This window comes from Gossypium hirsutum, chromosome D10 (genome assembly GCF_007990345.1).
Source record: "Gossypium hirsutum isolate 1008001.06 chromosome D10, Gossypium_hirsutum_v2.1, whole genome shotgun sequence".
In the NCBI taxonomy this organism is placed as follows: Eukaryota; Viridiplantae; Streptophyta; class Magnoliopsida; order Malvales; family Malvaceae; genus Gossypium; species Gossypium hirsutum.
In genome coordinates, this window is record NC_053446.1 from 32,297,904 (window position 1) to 32,315,766 (window position 17,863).

The 17,863-nt window shown below is 35.0% G+C and overlaps 1 non-coding gene across 1 annotated transcript; it reads right to left on the minus strand.

The window, feature by feature from the left end:
- Positions 1-1,175: 1,175 nt before the first annotated feature.
- Positions 1,176-1,282, minus strand: LOC121222832 (small nucleolar RNA R71). Its single transcript, XR_005920203.1, has one exon. It is a non-coding gene; the product is annotated as a small nucleolar RNA R71 (small nucleolar RNA).
- Positions 1,283-17,863: the final 16,581 nt, after the last annotated feature.

Here is a 17,863-nt window from a genome sequence, read left to right on the forward strand (position 1 = left end):
TTTGACAGAATATTTGTAGCACTCTAGATATAGATGTTGCGAGTTGTGCAAAGAGAAGAACATTCATTACAATTATTAATCCAGAGTTCTGTAGATGTATAGTAACTTAGATTTTTTGCTTAAAATCTAGCTATCGAAATAGGCAAGTTACACTAGTGACTCTCTGAGCAGTTGATTAGACAATATTTTTCCATGACATTATTTTGATATGAGCATTTCATTTGAATAATTTCAGCCGTATTCATTCAGCAACAAGATTACTCTTACTTTTCTCTATAACTTGCCAATACATTTTATTTGCCGTATCAATTTTCTGTTTTTAGCATTAAATTACATTAATTTATTATACCAACATCTCATTCAATTTAAGAATATTTCTTGTTATTTAGTATATTTAATAGGATTAAAATAACTTAATCAATATCTTACCAATTTGCAATCCCTGTGGAGACGATACTTACTTATAACTTTATTACTTGAATGACATGTACACTTGCACAATTGCATTAATTATTTACACGCAACAAGTTTTTGGCATCGTTTCCGGGGATCAGTTGCATTGGTGAAAAGTTAATTTTTTATTATTCTTGTTATTTTTGCTAGAATAGTTAAGTAGTATTTTATTTGATTTTTTAGGTTTGTACTAGTGCATGGGAAGAAGTAGTCAAAAGGATAAAGAATAATGTTTTGATCTTATGATTGAAAGGACACTAAGGCGAAGAAAAAAAGCATTAAGAGAAGTAGAGAGGGTTATAAATTATCCAATCAGGGAAGATCAGGTACTCTAGAATGAAAGGAATGTTGATATTCCTTAAATTTTAGATGATAAAGATAGACCCATCAGAGAACATGTAGTGCCTACTTTGGGTGGTCTAAGTCTAGGAACTGTTAGGCCACATATTCAAGCTCAGCATTTTGATTTAAAACCAGTAATGTTTCAGATGTTGTAGACAGTAAGACAGTTTAGTGGTTTGCTAACTGAAGATCCCAGATTTCACTTGAGACATTTTCTTGAAGTCAATGACTCATTCAGGCAGCAGGGTGTTCTTGAAGACACCTTGAGATCAATTTTTGCCCTTATTCATTGCAAGATCGTGCCAGATCATGGGGTGGCATCTTGGAATGAACCGAGTGAGAGATTTCTAATTTGGTACAATCCTCCCAACGTGAATGCCAAGCTGAGGAATGCCATTACATCATTCAGGCAATCTGAAGATGAGACATTATACGAAGCATGAGAGCATTTCAAGGAATTAATTAGAAAATTCCCGATGCATGGTTTTCAGCATTGGACACAAATGAAAATGTTCTAAAATGGATTAAATGCTTATACGTGAATGGTGGTGGATGCATCTGCTAATGGGATGTTGCTTGAGAAATCCTACAATGAAGCATATGAAATTTTAGAAAGAATAGCAAATAATGATTATCAGTACCCCACTACCAAAGTTGGTACTGGTAGAAGAGTTGCTAGAGCAAGAACTTGATGTAATTACATCGTTAATAGCTCACGTATCATCCTTAACAATTCTAATTAAAACTCTGAAAAGACCCTCTGTAGTGTAAGAGATGAAGGTTGCAGAACTAAAATGCATATACTGTGGAGAATATCATGTTTTTTATGAATGCCCATCCAATCCAGCCTCTGCATATTACATGGTAAATTTTAATCGTAGCAACAACAATCCCTACTCCAATACCTACAATCCAGGGTGGAAGCAACATCCAAATTTCAAATAGAGAAATCAGGGAATGAGGAATGCCAGCAATGTTAATAGACAGAATGTGGCCGGTGTACCACCTGGACACAGTCAACCAATGTCATAGAAAAATATGCAATAAAGTTCATCATCTTCAACATCAGCTATGGAAGCTTTATTAAAAGAGTATATGGCTAAGAATGATGCAATTATTCATAGTCAGATAGCTTTTTTAAGAGCTCTGGATAATCAAGTGGGACAAATTGCCACTGCATTAAGCTCCAGACAGCGAGGAGCATTGCCTAGTGACAAAGAAAGTTCTAGATCTCAAGAAAAAGAACAATGTAAAGCAATAACACTCTGGATTGGCACTCAAGTGCTAGGAGTTGTGAATGATGCCTTGTTTGAGGATGAAAGTTCTGAAGTTCCCAGAATTGAAACAAACTACAAAAGATGAGAGTAGACAAAAACATATAGAAGCATATTAATCTTACTGAGCCAATACAAATGCCATGGCAAAGAAACCTCAACAAATGGAAGGAAGGCCACCGCCACCTTTTTCCTAGTGTTTCCAAAATTCGAAACAAGGTGCTCAATTCAAGAAATATCTAGAGGTCTTACAGCAATTACACATCAACATACCATTGGTGGAAGCATTAGAACAAATGTTTAACTATGTGAAATTCATGAAAGATATCCTATCCCAGAAGAGAAGGTTAGGGGAGTTCAAAACTGTTGCACTTATTGAAGGGTGCACAGTAATGGTGAAGAAGAAATTGCCATCAAAATTAAAAGTTCCAGGGTGTTTCACTATACCCTGTTCGATTGGAAACCATTATATAGGTGAATCATTTTGCGATTTAGGTGCAAATATCAATCTAATGCATATTTCTATTTTTAGGAAACTTGGGATAGGAAAGGGAAAACCTACTATATTCACACTACAACTAGTTGATAGATCATATGTCCGTCTAGAAGGTAAAATTGAAGATGTACTAGTAAGAGTTGAGAAGTTCATCTTTCCAGCAGATTTTATTATTCTGGAATGGGAAACAGATAAAGAGGTACCTATAATACTTGGATGACCTTTCCTAGCAAATGGTCAAACATTGATTGATGTACAGAAAGGTGATTTAACCATGACAATTAATGATCAACAGTTTACTTTTAATGTGTTTGATGCTCTAAAGTGTGCAGGCCCAGATGAAAGATGCCATGCTATAGAATTTGTTGACATTGTAATTTAGGAAGAATTTGCAGGAAATATGCACAACAATTCTGTTGCAGGCTCTGTCGAATTAAATGAAATAAGTTTGACTGAGGAATCTAAAGAATTGATGAAAACTCGGCAATTTGAAAATGGATGCAGCAGGAGCTTTGAATCATTATATTTATCAAGTACACTTAATTGGGAGAAGCGTGTATTTATTTCTATCGAGCTTACAACTTATCAGGAGATACAGTTACTGCAGGTCGTAAAAAAAATCCAAGAAAGCTTTAGGATGGACAATTGCGGATATCAAATGAATAAGCCCAGCAATTTGCATGCACAAAATAATACTTGAAGATTACCATGGCAAATGTATTGAACATCAAAGGAGACTGAATCCTTCCATGAAGGAAGTAGTTAAGAAGGAGATTATCCAATAGTTGGATGCCTGGATTATATACCCAATTTCGGATAGCTCTTACGCGAGCCCTATTCAGTGTGTACCCAAGAAAGGAGGAGTCACAGTATTCAGCAATGATAACAATAAACTCATTCCCACATGTACTGTCACAGTTTGGAGAGTTTGTATGGATTATCGAAAGCTCAACAAAGTAACGAAGAAGGGTCATTTCCTTTCGCCTTTATAGTATAGATGATGGACAGACTAGTAAGGAAAGCCTTCTACTATTTTTTAAATGGCTAATCAGGGTACAACCAAATTGCCATATCTCCTACTGATCAAGAAAAAACCACACTTACCTATCCTTATGGAACATTTGCTTTCAGAAGAATGCCTTTTGGGTTATGTAATGTCCTGACAACATTCCAGCTTTGCATTATGGCAATGTTTTTTGACATGGTGGAGAAATTCCTTGAAGTATTTATGAATGATTTTTCGGTGTCCGGCAATAATTTTAAAGATTCCTTAAAAAATTTGGAGTCAATACTTTGTCGATGAAAAGAAACAAATCTTGTGGTGAATTGGGAAAAATGTCACTTCATGCTTTCTGAAGGCATTTTTTTGGGCCATAAAATTTCACTGCAAGGAATTGTAGTCGACATATCAAAAATAGAAGTCATTGACAAGATGCCACCACCCAATTCAGTGAAAGGAATTAGAAGCTTCCTCAGGCATGCTACATTTTACCGTCGCTTCATCAAGGATTTTTCTAAGATATCAAAACCTCTATGTCAATTGTTGGAGCAAAATAGACCATTTCATTTTAATGAGTTATGCTCAAAGGCATTCAAAGAGTTAAAGGAAAGAACAACTATAGTACCAATAGTCACTGCATCAGACTGGACTCTACCATTTGAACTAATGTATGATGCAAGTGAATTTGTTGTTGGAGTAGTGCTAGGGTGAAAAAAAACCAAGATGTTTCATTCTATATATTATGCTAGTCACACGCTGACAGGTTCACGGTTCAACTAAACCACCACGGAGAAAGAATTGTTAACAATGGTGATTGCCTTTGAAAAATTTAGAGCTTATTTAGTAGGTATCAAGGTCACAGTTTATATAGATCATTCTGCCATCAAATACTTGGTGGCAAAATAAGAGGCAAAACCTATACTTATTAGATGGATATTATTGTTGCAGGAATTTGATTTGGAATTTAAAGATAAGAAAGGCACTGAAAATTAAGTGGCTAATCACTTGTTACAACTGGAAGCAGGGAATTAGTATGGTAAAGGTCAAATGATTACAGAAGAATTCCCTGATGAGCAGATATTGTTGGCTATGACATTGCCATGGGATGCTGATATTATTAACTTTCTAGTCAGTGGGTTGTTGCCACCTAGCTCCATTATCACAGACAAAGGAAATTCCTTCATGATGTCAAGCAATATTATTGGGACGAGCCATTTCTATTCAAGTAGTGTGCAGATCAAGTAATTCGAAGATGTATTACAAATGATAAATTTCAAAGTATATTGCATCACTGTCACTCTGCATCTTATGGTGGACATTTTGGAAGCATGAGAAGTGCTGTAAAAGTTCTCCAATCTGGTTTTTTTTGGCACACCATGTTTAAAGATGCTAATGAGTTCTGTAAAAACTATGATCGCTGTCAAAACACTGGTAACTTATCAAGAAGACCCGAGATGCCACTGTAATACATTTTAGCGGTAGATTTCCTTGATGTTTGGGGAATTGATTACATGGGTCAATTTCCACCATCCAAGGGAAAACTCTATAAAAATCTATATTCTTGTCGCTATGGATTATGTCTCCAAATGGGTTGAAGCTGTGGCCTTACCAACAAATGATGTCAATGCTCTAAACTGATATTGAGTTAAACATAAAATTGTCACGACATATCATCCACGGCAATTTGTACCTAGACAACAAGTCTTTCTTTTTAATTCCAGAGTTAAACTATTTTCCTGGCAACTTAATGTCGAGATGGTTTGGACCATTTGAAGTTCAACGTATATATCCTCACAGAGCTATCGACGTTAAAGATGGAAAAATAGGATCCACTTTTAAAGTCAATGGTCAACACTTGAAACACTATTTTGGAGCTCCTATAATGTGTGACAAAAATTTCCTTTTTGTTATTCACTTAACTTTATTTTACTTTATTTTTATTTTTATTCACTAAACTCATTTAATTTTTCCTTTTTGTTACAAGTTTTACCCTTGGGCCAGAATAAGTACAGCTTAAGAGAAAAAGATTTAAGAAGGCTGTTGGAAAACCGTTCAATTTGACATTAATGACCAGGACAGGCTGCAATGTTACAAGAAAGCTATAAAGAAATCCACCCAACCCAATTGAAGTAATTTCTTTCGTTTATAAGCTTTAATTTTATTTATTATATATTTCATGATAATTCATTTTTGTTTTTATCTGTTTTATGTATTAATATAGTTGTTATTCATTTTGCTTTGTCATATTCATGCATTGAGGATAATGCATCCCTTAGGTTTGGGAGTGTGTTGTGCATATAAACTGCATTATTAATTGTTCATACAATTTTTTTATGTTTTTGCCATAACGTTCAATTGCCATTTAACTACCGGATTATGTGAGTATATGGTTATCAATGAGGATAATAATTCTTCTATGTAAACTTAGAAAATAGGGTGACAGTTGTTTAGGCATGTTTAGCACAGGGCAGTTGTTGAAAATTACTTTCTAAAAGTAGAATAATTGAAATATAAATGCAATTAGGTTATAGTAGCATTCTTTGAATAAATTTAGGACTTCTTGACTTAATTTCAGTATAGTAATAGGGTATAATTTTTTCATGGTATAATAATATGAATACTCTAATGTTTCAACCTGTTGAGTAGTTCAATAATATTTTGTTTTCTCCATTATATTATTGACTAGAAAAATGAGTTCAAATATGAGTATTTGTCTAAAAAATAAATAAATGTACATATTCTAGGGACACTCCACTGAATCTTGAGGCTAAATTGCTAAGAAGGTAGTTGTTTGCTTCATCCATCTTTTTTGTTAAAAGCTTTGTTTCATGAGTGATTCATATTCAAATTCTAACATGATATAATATGTGGCAGTCGAGTGTGTGCTCCATTGAGGTTGTCAAGTATATAATCAAATGACAATATGAACTCCTTAGGAAATTGTGTTGAAAAATTGAATAATATGCTAAAAATAATAGTTTAGAAAAGAGATAACCTAAATATATTTTGAAAAATCTACTATAGTTTTAATTGCTAAAACATTTAGAGAATTTTACCTTTAGGAACCATTTTCTACACTGCATTTGCTAAATAGGTTTACAATAATTATAAGCATTTTTTTTCTGTGTTTCAGTATAAGGTTGGTGAGAATAGAGATACATAGTATGCTTATAACGATTTGGTAGTAAAATTTGTGACTGATTGTTTTGGCAATTCCATGCATTCATGTATATTCAAACATCATTTGCTTGAGGACAAGCAATAATTCAGGTTTAGGGGTGTGATAGCTCTTGAAAAGGTTACATTTAAGGCCTCTAACTAGAATTAATTGGTTGTAATTAAGTGAATACATTTTCATTTTTATGATATTTTTAGAACATTGTATAAAAAACCTTGGATTGTGACATTGGTCATCATTTGTTACTTCTATCACTTGGGGAAGAAAGTTGAGGTTTTGTGTTAACACAGGTGTAAGAAGAGCAACAATGAAGTGGGAAAATAAGGGAACTGAAATATTGCTGTTGGAATTACTAGAATTGATTGCCAATAGAATTGCTAAGGAAATTTTGGGAAGATCACTTATAACTTTATCCACATCATTCTTAGCCAGGTATGCTGTACCAGAAAATCAAACCTGAAAAGAGGAATGAAAAAAGTGTGTTGAGGTAGGAGAGATCTACCCAATAAAAGAAGGAGAGAGAAGAAGAAAAAGAAGAGGAGAATTTGTGTGAGAAAGAGACTTGTAATAACAATCCTCTCTCTACACAGAGAAAATCTCCATTCGAGAATTTTAGAGAAAGAAAGGGTAGCAATTACTGGGAGTAGAATACAAACGTAAAGAAGGGGAAGAGACATCTATTCTTGATTCACTTACAATCGAAAGATAAAAGAGAAGCTGGAGTGTCATGAGAAATCCAGCAGTTCTGCCTTTAGTTTTCCTGATTTTTATGATTCAAAAATTATTTAAATGTTGATGAATGATTTTAACTTGGTGTTAACTTTTCCACCCATGAACTAAATCTTTTCTGGGTTGGAGTTATTTGGGTGAATTTTCTATCATCTTTAATGTTCATGACTTGAGATTGTCTATGCCACTGTTTTATTCAATTTTTTCTTATTCTAAATACATGCATGCAAGCTCTAAATATAGTTGATTGTGTGTTGTGTTCTTTGATTTATTTTTAATTCCAAAAAGGTTAAATATACTAGATCTAGAATCGTTTGAGGCAAGTAAATATTTGACAAAATATTCGTAGCACTCTAGACATAGATGTTGTGAGTTGTACAAAGAAGAACATTGCAGTTATTAATCAAGAGTTCTGTAAACGTACAGTAACTAGATTTTGAGCTTAAAATCTAGCTATCGAAAGAGGCAGGTTATTGGGCCCTTATTTTCTAAGATTTCCTCACCAGCACGGGGTACAATTCCTCGTTGCTGGTACAATAACATCACCAGTGATGGGAAAACTAAGATCCCAGTTTACCTTGCAGCGTAGTCAGCTATTTCTTGGTGAAGTATTGTACCCACTTTAATTTTTCGACCCTTGACAATAGAATGTATCAGACACATTCTGTCTAGGGTGACTATGGTGCTGTGAGTAGAGGGCTTTAGTCTGCAGTTGACAAAGAAAAACCAAATTTTCAAACTGCTCTCTCGACACATAAGTCTATCACCAACAGGTCTCATTTTTCATCTGTGATGTCATTCACGAACTCGGAGTGTTCGTTGACATCAACCTTTGTGTTGTACAGATCGTTGATATTTGTAGCGTCCCATGGTATTAAACCTTCTCGAATGAAAGTAAACTCTAACTCATGATCATAGATATTGGTATAGAAATCACGTACTAGTGAAGGCGAGTAGCTTCCAATATGGTTGCAAAAAGTTTCCCACTTTGACTTCGAGATGGTTTTGAAAAGACTTGTTTACCCAAATCTTGTTGTGGCGAAAGAGAAATTCCCTGCTCGAGATCTCAGGTGACCAATTCCCCATTTTCTAAAAGTAGATAGTGGCATTAGGTTAATGCTAGCTCCCAAGTCGCATAAAGCCTTACCCAAATAATGATTGCCAATTGAACATGGGATTGTAAAGCTCCTAATATCTTTTAATTTAGAGGGTAACTTGTTCATCAAAACAGTACTACAGCCTTCTTTGAGTGCGACAGTTTCAATATCAGTGAGCTTTTACTTCTTGGACAATAGGTCTTTCATAAATTTCCCATAACTTGGAATTTGTACCAGAGCATCTACTAAAGGAATCTTGATCTACAACTGCTTCAGTGTGTCCAGGAATTTGTACCATAGCCTTAGAATGTTCTTTCCCCCTCGGACCAGGATTTTTTGTGTCACTAAGTAATGAACCTGGTGGTCGAGTATTCAGATTTGAAGCATGTTGTATTAACTGTGCCTCCAATGCTCGAATGGAAGATGAATTCGCTTGGACGATAGCTTCCGTGCGAGTAATATGCTCCCGTATTCATGCCTCAAGAGTTGCTAACAGGTCAGAAGTAGAAGCTTGAGTGTACAGTTGTTGTCGATGTCCTTTAATATGTTAATTTGGTATTGAAGAGTGTTATGACTGCATCAGATTTTTGTGTCGATGTGTCTGGTCTTGTTTTGGATGCATCTGATATGTGTTAATTTCCTTTTCTTGGATTATAATTTCCCTAAGTAGATGTATTCCCATATCTGAATGTCGCAATATTTTGTCTAGCATTCTGAGTTACCTTAAAGGATTGGTTGTGTACAGAGTTGTTTTAAGAATTTCCACATGTATTGTTGCAGATGTTACTAATATAACAGGCATTCTTTGCATGTTGTGGACAATCTTCATAACTATGGTTGTTACTGCAAATCTCACAAGAAAAAGTAGAAACATCAACTTGCTGAGTCACTTGTATAGGTGCAACGCCACTCATCCCTTGCATATTTTTAATCATGTTTGTGAGAGAAGAAACTTGAGCACTTAGAGCGATTATTGCATCCAATTCAATAAATCCTGGAGTAGTTTTTGCTTGTGTAGCTCTAGAGACAGGGTATTGATAATCATTCTAAGCAATTCTATCAAGAATTCTAGCAGCATTATTATAAGTACAATCCAACAGAGGTCCATTGGCTGATGCGTTAACAAGATTTCTTGTATGTGAATTTAGCCCATTATAAAAAATTTCGATTTATGTTTTGGTTGAATGCCGTACATGGGACATCGTTGAAGTAAGGATTTATAACGTTCCAATGTGGTGTGAAGATTTTTATCTTCCAGTTGATGATAAGCAATAATATCAGTTCCAAGACGAGCATTCATTGTCGGTGGGCTAAATCGCAAAACAAATTCTGTTGCTAGTTCATCCCAAGAAGTAATTGATCTGGAAGGTAGTCCAAAAAACCAAGTACGTGCTCTTCCCTGTAAGGAATAAGGAAATAATGGCATCTTCAAGGCATCATCAAGAACGCCTTGCTGACTAAAGGAAGCATAGATCAATAAAAGGATTTAAGAAGTTCTCTTGCATCTTCATGTGGCAGTCCAACATATTTTTTCATTAGAATTCAGCAATTGAAACATTACTAGCTTGAGTTTGAAATTCCCAGCTTGGATTGCTAGCCTAACAACTCCTGGTTGCAAATTATCCAAGACAGGTACTACAAAATCTCGTATTGTCCTATTTTGTATGCGAGCATATTGCGGCAACAATGGGTTATTAACATTTAGCTACTGCATTAGGGGTGTGGCTGCATTGTTCCCTGGTAGGGCCGTATTTCTTTGCTCTCGAAGTCTATTCCAAACAGTCCTTTCAATTTATAGATCAAAAGCGACAAGAAAGTTTGAATTTCTTCGGGTCATAAAACACCTAAAATGAAGTTAAAGAAATAGCAACGAAGAAAAGAATCAGTTAGTGAATACTAAATATTATATAAGGAAACTAAAGTGTAAAAACACACAAAAACAAAAATAAACATCAAACAAACGCCATCCTCGGTAACGGCGCCAAAAACTTGATCGGTTGTTGAACGTCACAGCAACAATGTGCAAGTGTACACTGTCGATGCAAGTATAGTAGATTGATGTGAGTCTGTCAAATATCAATCCCATAGAGATGGGTGTCTTTTGTCTATTAATATCAGTGCAATAAATTGATAATAACGAGATGAATTGTAAGGATAGTTGCTGATGCAATAACTTGAGAGCAATAAAATAAAATATGATAATGCTAAACTGGGATCCCCAACATGAATCTTCAGTAGAATACTAAGTGCTCACAAGGTACAAAAGTATAGGTGATTGTCGATGCAATAAAATTCAATGTATACCTTACTCAGCATTACTCCTCTATTTAATCTCAGACTTCACCATGCATATTAACCTCATCTTCTAGTCATGGCATTATGGCACTATTAAGAACAAGTGGACTAAATTCCTCTAATCCTCACTTAACTTCCGATGTAATGCTTGTTGGCTCAAATTGTCACTGCACTTTCCAGTGTCAGTGACTGCAATAACACTTCTGTGTTAAAAATTTCAAACCCCAAGATTAAACAATAAAAACAAGCTTAAATAAGATAACAATTCACCAAGAATTCATCAGTACTTCCATACAATCATATATTAGAGAGTAATCACCAGCATTTAGAAAGAAATAAGAAAGAATCGAATGGAGAATACTATCCCTAGACAACTCGACTAAATCTCTCTATTCCCTCTTATCACACACTTAGGTCTCCTAGTCAGGACCTAGTCTGCATCTGGTATTCACGTCGGCTCACCTGTGAGAGGTTTAAGCTTCCATGGCCGCAAGCTCCGAGGTCCGATGATGAAGATGATGATGGAGAAAAAAAACTAAAGAAGACCCCTTTTTCTTTTCATGTCCATCTTTTATGTCCTCCCCATAGTACATGTGTCATTTCCCTAAAATTATTCTGTCCTTGTTCGTATAGGTTGGTGTATAGGTTGGTTATACTAGACTGGACAGCTCACACAATTTTGGTTCTTATCCAAACACCTGCCAGGTGCGGTGACAATTCTTAATGCAATCTGGAATTTACCCATGCAACAACATTGCAGACACCTGTTAGGTGCGGTGACCATTCTAGACACAATCTGGAATTAACTCATGCAGCGACATTAATGCAATAAGGTAAAAAAATTAAGGACAAAATAGGCTAGGATTCATTGAGTTATAAAATGCAATTTACTAAACTGAAAATGCTAAAATGTATGCTAAGAATAACTAAATGGGAACAATTTAACCAATAAGTCGGGGAAAACCTATGTTCGTTCTCATGCTATCATATGCTTAGGGGATATTTAGCAAAATTCCACAAAATTGTCCATAGGTATCGATACTGATATCCAGGTATCAATAACTTCCTAAAGTGGTATCGCCACCACTTGGAAAAACCATACCAATTGAGCACTCTATTTCTCAATTTAAAAATCCATCTATCAAAAAATATCGGTACCACAGGATGAAGTATCGATATTTATCCCCGAATATCAATACTCGAGAAAAGGTATCGATACCAAATCTCTATTCTGTTTCCCGTACATTTTATCACAGAGGTACCGATTTTTAAAGCCCAATATCGATACCGCTGCTACTGGAGCTAAAAATACAGCATAGTAAGGCACATAATTCATCTTAAATAATTCCTAAACATCATGCATCATATACTAAGTTAAAAAAAATTTCATACAGCTCAATCAATAATACAAAATAAGAAAAATGATTCCGATCAAATATCATCCCGCTAACATCAATATTCAATATTCCTAACATAAAAATAACACAAAATTCTTATAGGTAAATCAAAATGGTAAAACTCAATATCTCAAAATAGTTCTACCCCATTGCCAAATTTCCCGAAATGAATAATAAAATAATGAATCACCTACGAAGAATAACCAGACTTCCTTAGATCAATCCCTTGAAATCCACATCGCCCACTCCAATGACACTAATATGCAAATGTTGAAATGAGGGGATGAGCTTTTAGAAGCACAGTGAATGCAAGAATGTCCACAACATAAACACATCATCATGCAACACAACCAGAAATTTATTCACAAGTAGTACATTCTTAAGTCTAGCATCATACAATACTAAACCATACAGAGTCTAAAGGTCATTCTCATAGCACATATAGATAGTCATTCAAGCGTAGGACATATTCCACACAATTATATAACATAAGATATAAAAGCACTTGGATTATGGAACATGTAGTGAGCTCTATCATCACACATCGGATACACAGATCTCCTTATACAACATAGACTCGTAGAGTCAAACATGTCCCAAAAGTATAGTGTATAGCTAACACTCTCCTTATTACCCCTCACATATCCCGTTGAATGGAGCTTGGCTCACATTTCCTTATCCCTCCAACATGTCTCAGAGCCTCAATGCTCAACACCTCTATACATATAAGTGAGTACTCACAATCCTGTGCCATGCCAACTATATCTAATGGTTCCAAGATCACAAGGCCAAAATATCTGGAAGGCATCACATATTACTTATCGGTTAACCATGCACTACCATTGTGTATTAACATCACTTGCAAAACACTAGCATAGTCATATAACATATATATTACACATTTATCACATGTATATAATTGTACTTTACACAATGAGCACCATATCCACATATCACATATCATGCATATTATACAGCCAGAAGACAAGTATAGTTCAAGAAAACTTACACTCACAACATAGAGTAAGGGTTTAGGCTACATCTAAATTCCCGATAACGCATGACTTGTGTTTACAAGTAGCAATTCTATACACTCACCATTTTATGCTTTTGTTAAAAATCGAAAGCTCAACTAACGTTTCTCTAGCTCGTAGAAAGTTCTAACAAATCCAAAGCTTTACACATATACATCACACAGTAACCACAGTCAAATATCAACCCATAATCTACTCAAACAAACTAAGACACAAGCTTTAAGCTAAGTTCTCATGTGACTTAAACTATTAACATAATAAACTTTATATACTAATATCTCGACCTATACTCAACCTTTTTGCTTAAAATAAATTTTGTTCATCTACTTAATCATCTACACCTAATTCGCAACTTTCAAAATAGCCAAATCTACTCAATTCATGGTATCTACATTTTTTGACATCTTTTAGGCAATTTTCATAACATTCATTAAAATAGGAGAAATCATTAATGAAACTTCTAAATAAGTTTAAAAACCTTTCAATCATGCTAAAATGAGTAGAAAAACATGTTATAACAATTTTTTTATGCAAAACCTTAAAATCCACCATTAATGGCTCGATTTTTGGCTTTTATTTCAAACATACGATTTGAGGGCTAACAAGTCAGGTTTAGAGTCTAAATAACATTAGCAACTTATGAATTCATGAATGATTTCCTTTGGCAGAAGAATGAACAAGCTTTGACAAAAATTTGGAAACCTCTTATATGAAGAATATGATAAAATATATGGAGTTTTTCGGTGTTTTTCTTAAAGGTTTATGGTACTAAGCGACTTAGGAATGATAGAAAATCAATACATTGTGATTTGGAATAAAAAAATTGATTGAGAAAGCAAGGGAATATAAAGGGGTAGCAACTATAACTTTGAAACAACAACTATCATGATTTTTTTGCTGAAAGTAAGGGTTTTTAGGTTCAATTTTAAAAACTAGTCTAATTGCCACATAAAAGCTCACAGTGTTGACTATGTTACAAATCAATCCTTTTTCAAAATTAAGGGTTTCTAGAACACTTTTTCAAAAATTGATTTCACAGTTAATATGGCATAGTCGAACACACTATCGAGTACCAACCTTACAAAATTTCGAGCTCATATAGACCAAAATTCCTAAAATACCCCTAAAACTCCTAGGCCTTATTTTGGGGTGTTACAAATTCCACCTCTAACGGTTGTTTTTATTGAATTTGCTATGACAAAGTTGGCCACACTTGAAGTTTAGCACACAAACCACAATCACTAGCTAAACTCAAGCGCGCAAGCATAGCTCTTAACTCCGTCATCGACTTCCTACTCAAAGCATAAGCAACAACATTTGCCTTGCAGGGGTGATACTCAATCACACAACCATAGTCCTTTCAAAGCTCAATCCAATGCCTTTGTCTTAAATTTAACTCTTTTTGGGAATGGAGGTACTTAAGGCTCTTATTATCAGTGTAAATCACACACTTCTGTCAATAAAGATAATGGTGCCATATCTTAAGCACAAACACCACAGCACTAACTCAAAATCATGAGCAGGATAGTTTTGTTCATGTGTTTTCAACTGCCTTGAAGCATAAGCCACAACTTTACCCTCTTGCACCAACACACAACCAAGCCTTGTATATGAAGCGTCACTGTAAACCACAAAATATTTTCCATGTTGCAGTTGAATCAACACAGGTGCCTTCATCAACACTGCCTTAAGCTAATTGAAACTCTTCTGCCTTTCACCAGTTTATTCAAACACCACACTCTTCTAAAGTAGTTTTGTTAAGGGTGTAGCAATGAGAGAAAACCCTTCAACTAATCTACGATAGTAACCAGCTAAACCTAAGAAACTTTGAACTTCCTTAACACTCCTAGGCGGCTTCCATTCTAAAATTGCCTCAATCTTCTTTGGGTCTACACGAATCCCTTCTGTCGAAGCCACATGACCTAATAATGTCACTTCCTTAAAGCTAAAATTCACATTTACTCAACTTCACAAACAAATTTTTATCCTGAATAATTTGTAGAACAACAATTAAGTGCTCATCATGATGCTCTTCATAACGAGAATACACTAAGATGTCGTCTATGAAGACAACCAAAAACTAATCCAAGTATGAATAAAATAATCAGTTTATCAAATCCATGAATCGGCAGAGGCATCAATTAATCCAAATGGCATCACCAAAAACTCATAATGCTCATACCGAGTCCGAAAAATAGTTTTCAACACATCCAACTCCTTTACCTTCAATTGGTATTACCCAGACCTTAAATCAATATTTGAGAACATTATTGCACCTGGAAACTGATCAAACAAGTCATTAATTCGAGGAAAGGGATACTTATTCTTAATAGTTAACTTCTTCAACTACCTTTAATTAATGCACATCCTCAAGGTACCATCCTTCTTCTTCAAAAATGAAACTGGTGCACCTCATGGAGATAAACTTGGTCGAATGAACCCTCTATTAAGAAACTCTTGCAACTGAATCTTCAATTCCTTGAGCTCCTTTGGGCACATATGATAGGGTGCAATAGACACCGGTGCAATACCAGGATAAAGCTCAATATCAAACTCAACTTCACGATCCAGTGGTAAACTAGGCAACTCTTCAGGAAATACATCAAGAAAATCCCTAACAGTACGAATATCATGATCTCTCAACTCCTTACTAATTGAACTTATCACGTAGGCTAAGTAAGCATCACAACCTATTCCTATCATCTTTTCAGCCTTCATTGTCAAAACCATATTAGACATAAAACTCGATCTTTCACCCACAACAACTATTTCCAAACCATCACTATTCCTTAAAGTAATTCATTTCGTATCAAATTCTACCTTAGCCTTATTCTCAATCAACCAATCTATTCCCAAAGTAACATCAAACCTGTAAAATGATAATTCCATAAGATCAATAGGGAAAACATGCGCTTGTATCATAAGGGAAAACTTACGACAAACTCTATTCATAATAACATTATCTTTAAAGGAACTAATTACAGTCATGCCCAAATGAATTATCTCCACAGGAGTCCCTAGTTGACTAACTAATTCACTCAAAATGTACGAATACATAGAACCAAAATCAACTAAGGTAAACAACGGGATAGATCGCAAAGTGAAAGTACCTCAAATAACATCAGTTAGCCAAACTTCACCTATGGAGCAACAGTGTGAGCAACAATCTGCTGTTTAATTGATCTCTCATTACTTCTACCACGACCTTGTCCTCTAGTAGGTGTAAAAACAAGTATCGAACTCTGAGTCTGCGAAACCTCTACTCTATTTAGGTAACCCCTCAGAAAATGTTCCTTTGAACCACACTTATAGTAACCACCAGTCAACTTACGACACTCTCCAAGATGTGTAAAATCAAAATGAGAACAAAACGATCATCTAGAACCACCAACCGAACCATCAGTTCTATTCACCACATTGCTCTACTACCTAGACTGACTTAGTCGAGTCCCACGTTTTACACCTCTACCAGAACTATAATTATCACACCCTCTCTTTGGCGGATGTCCTAAAGCACCATCAGAAACCCTCTTACTAGTATCAACCAACATAGAACGAGTTGGCTCAGCCAAAATCTCCTCCACAGCCTTGGCTTTTCCAACAAGCACATTAAACAACTCTATATTTTGGGCCATTAAATAAACCTGACGATAATCCATAAAAGTAACATGTTTTTAATCCTATTATTGATGTGTTTTTGGATTATTTATCATGTAAATTAGTGAATTTGATGCTCCTAATCCTTTAAATTCATGTTTCTATACTTAAGTGAGCATAGGACAAGAGCGAAAAATCAGACAAAATCAGACAAAAAGAGTTGTATTTAGGATCCACATGGCCTAGGCATTTCCACACGGGCAAGGCACACGCCCGTGTGAGCCACACGAGCTAGCCACACGCCTATGTGCCAGTCTGTGTCGATCTCGCGCCCTGCTTCTCTTTTACACAAAAAAACTTAATTTTTGGGGTTTTTGAGCATTGTAAAGTTTATAAATATATATTAGAAGAGGACCTAAGGGGATAGACAGAGAAGACTGAAGAAAAGACTCGAAGAACGCCATCGAAATCATCTTAGAAGTGAATCTCCTTCAAGATTAAAGACCCCTATTTAATTTCTTTAGAAGTTTATTTGGGTTCTTTATGTCTTGTTGTTATCTTAACTTTGAGATGTTTCTCTTTAGGATGATGAACTAAATTCCCTAAATACCTAGGGAAGATAAACCTATGATGAATCTTATTATTTGATTTTGATTTACATGATAAATACTTGATTCTTGTTCTCAATTATGTATGATTATTTCATGGTTTAGTAATCTAAGGATATTAATTCATGTTTAATGTGCTTTTTTGAGTGGAGCAAAAGTCCCTGTTTAAGAGTAAATCTAGCATAATTGAGTGGAGTTGCATGCAATCATAGAAATAGGACGACATAAATCTACCGGATTAGAGTCAAATCTAATATGGGAATCCATAGATCGAGTTAATGCGACAATAGTGGTTTTAATGAGAAAAATATTTTAATTAATGAACTTAGAGCCAGTTGTTCTTACTCTTGAAAGAGATATTAA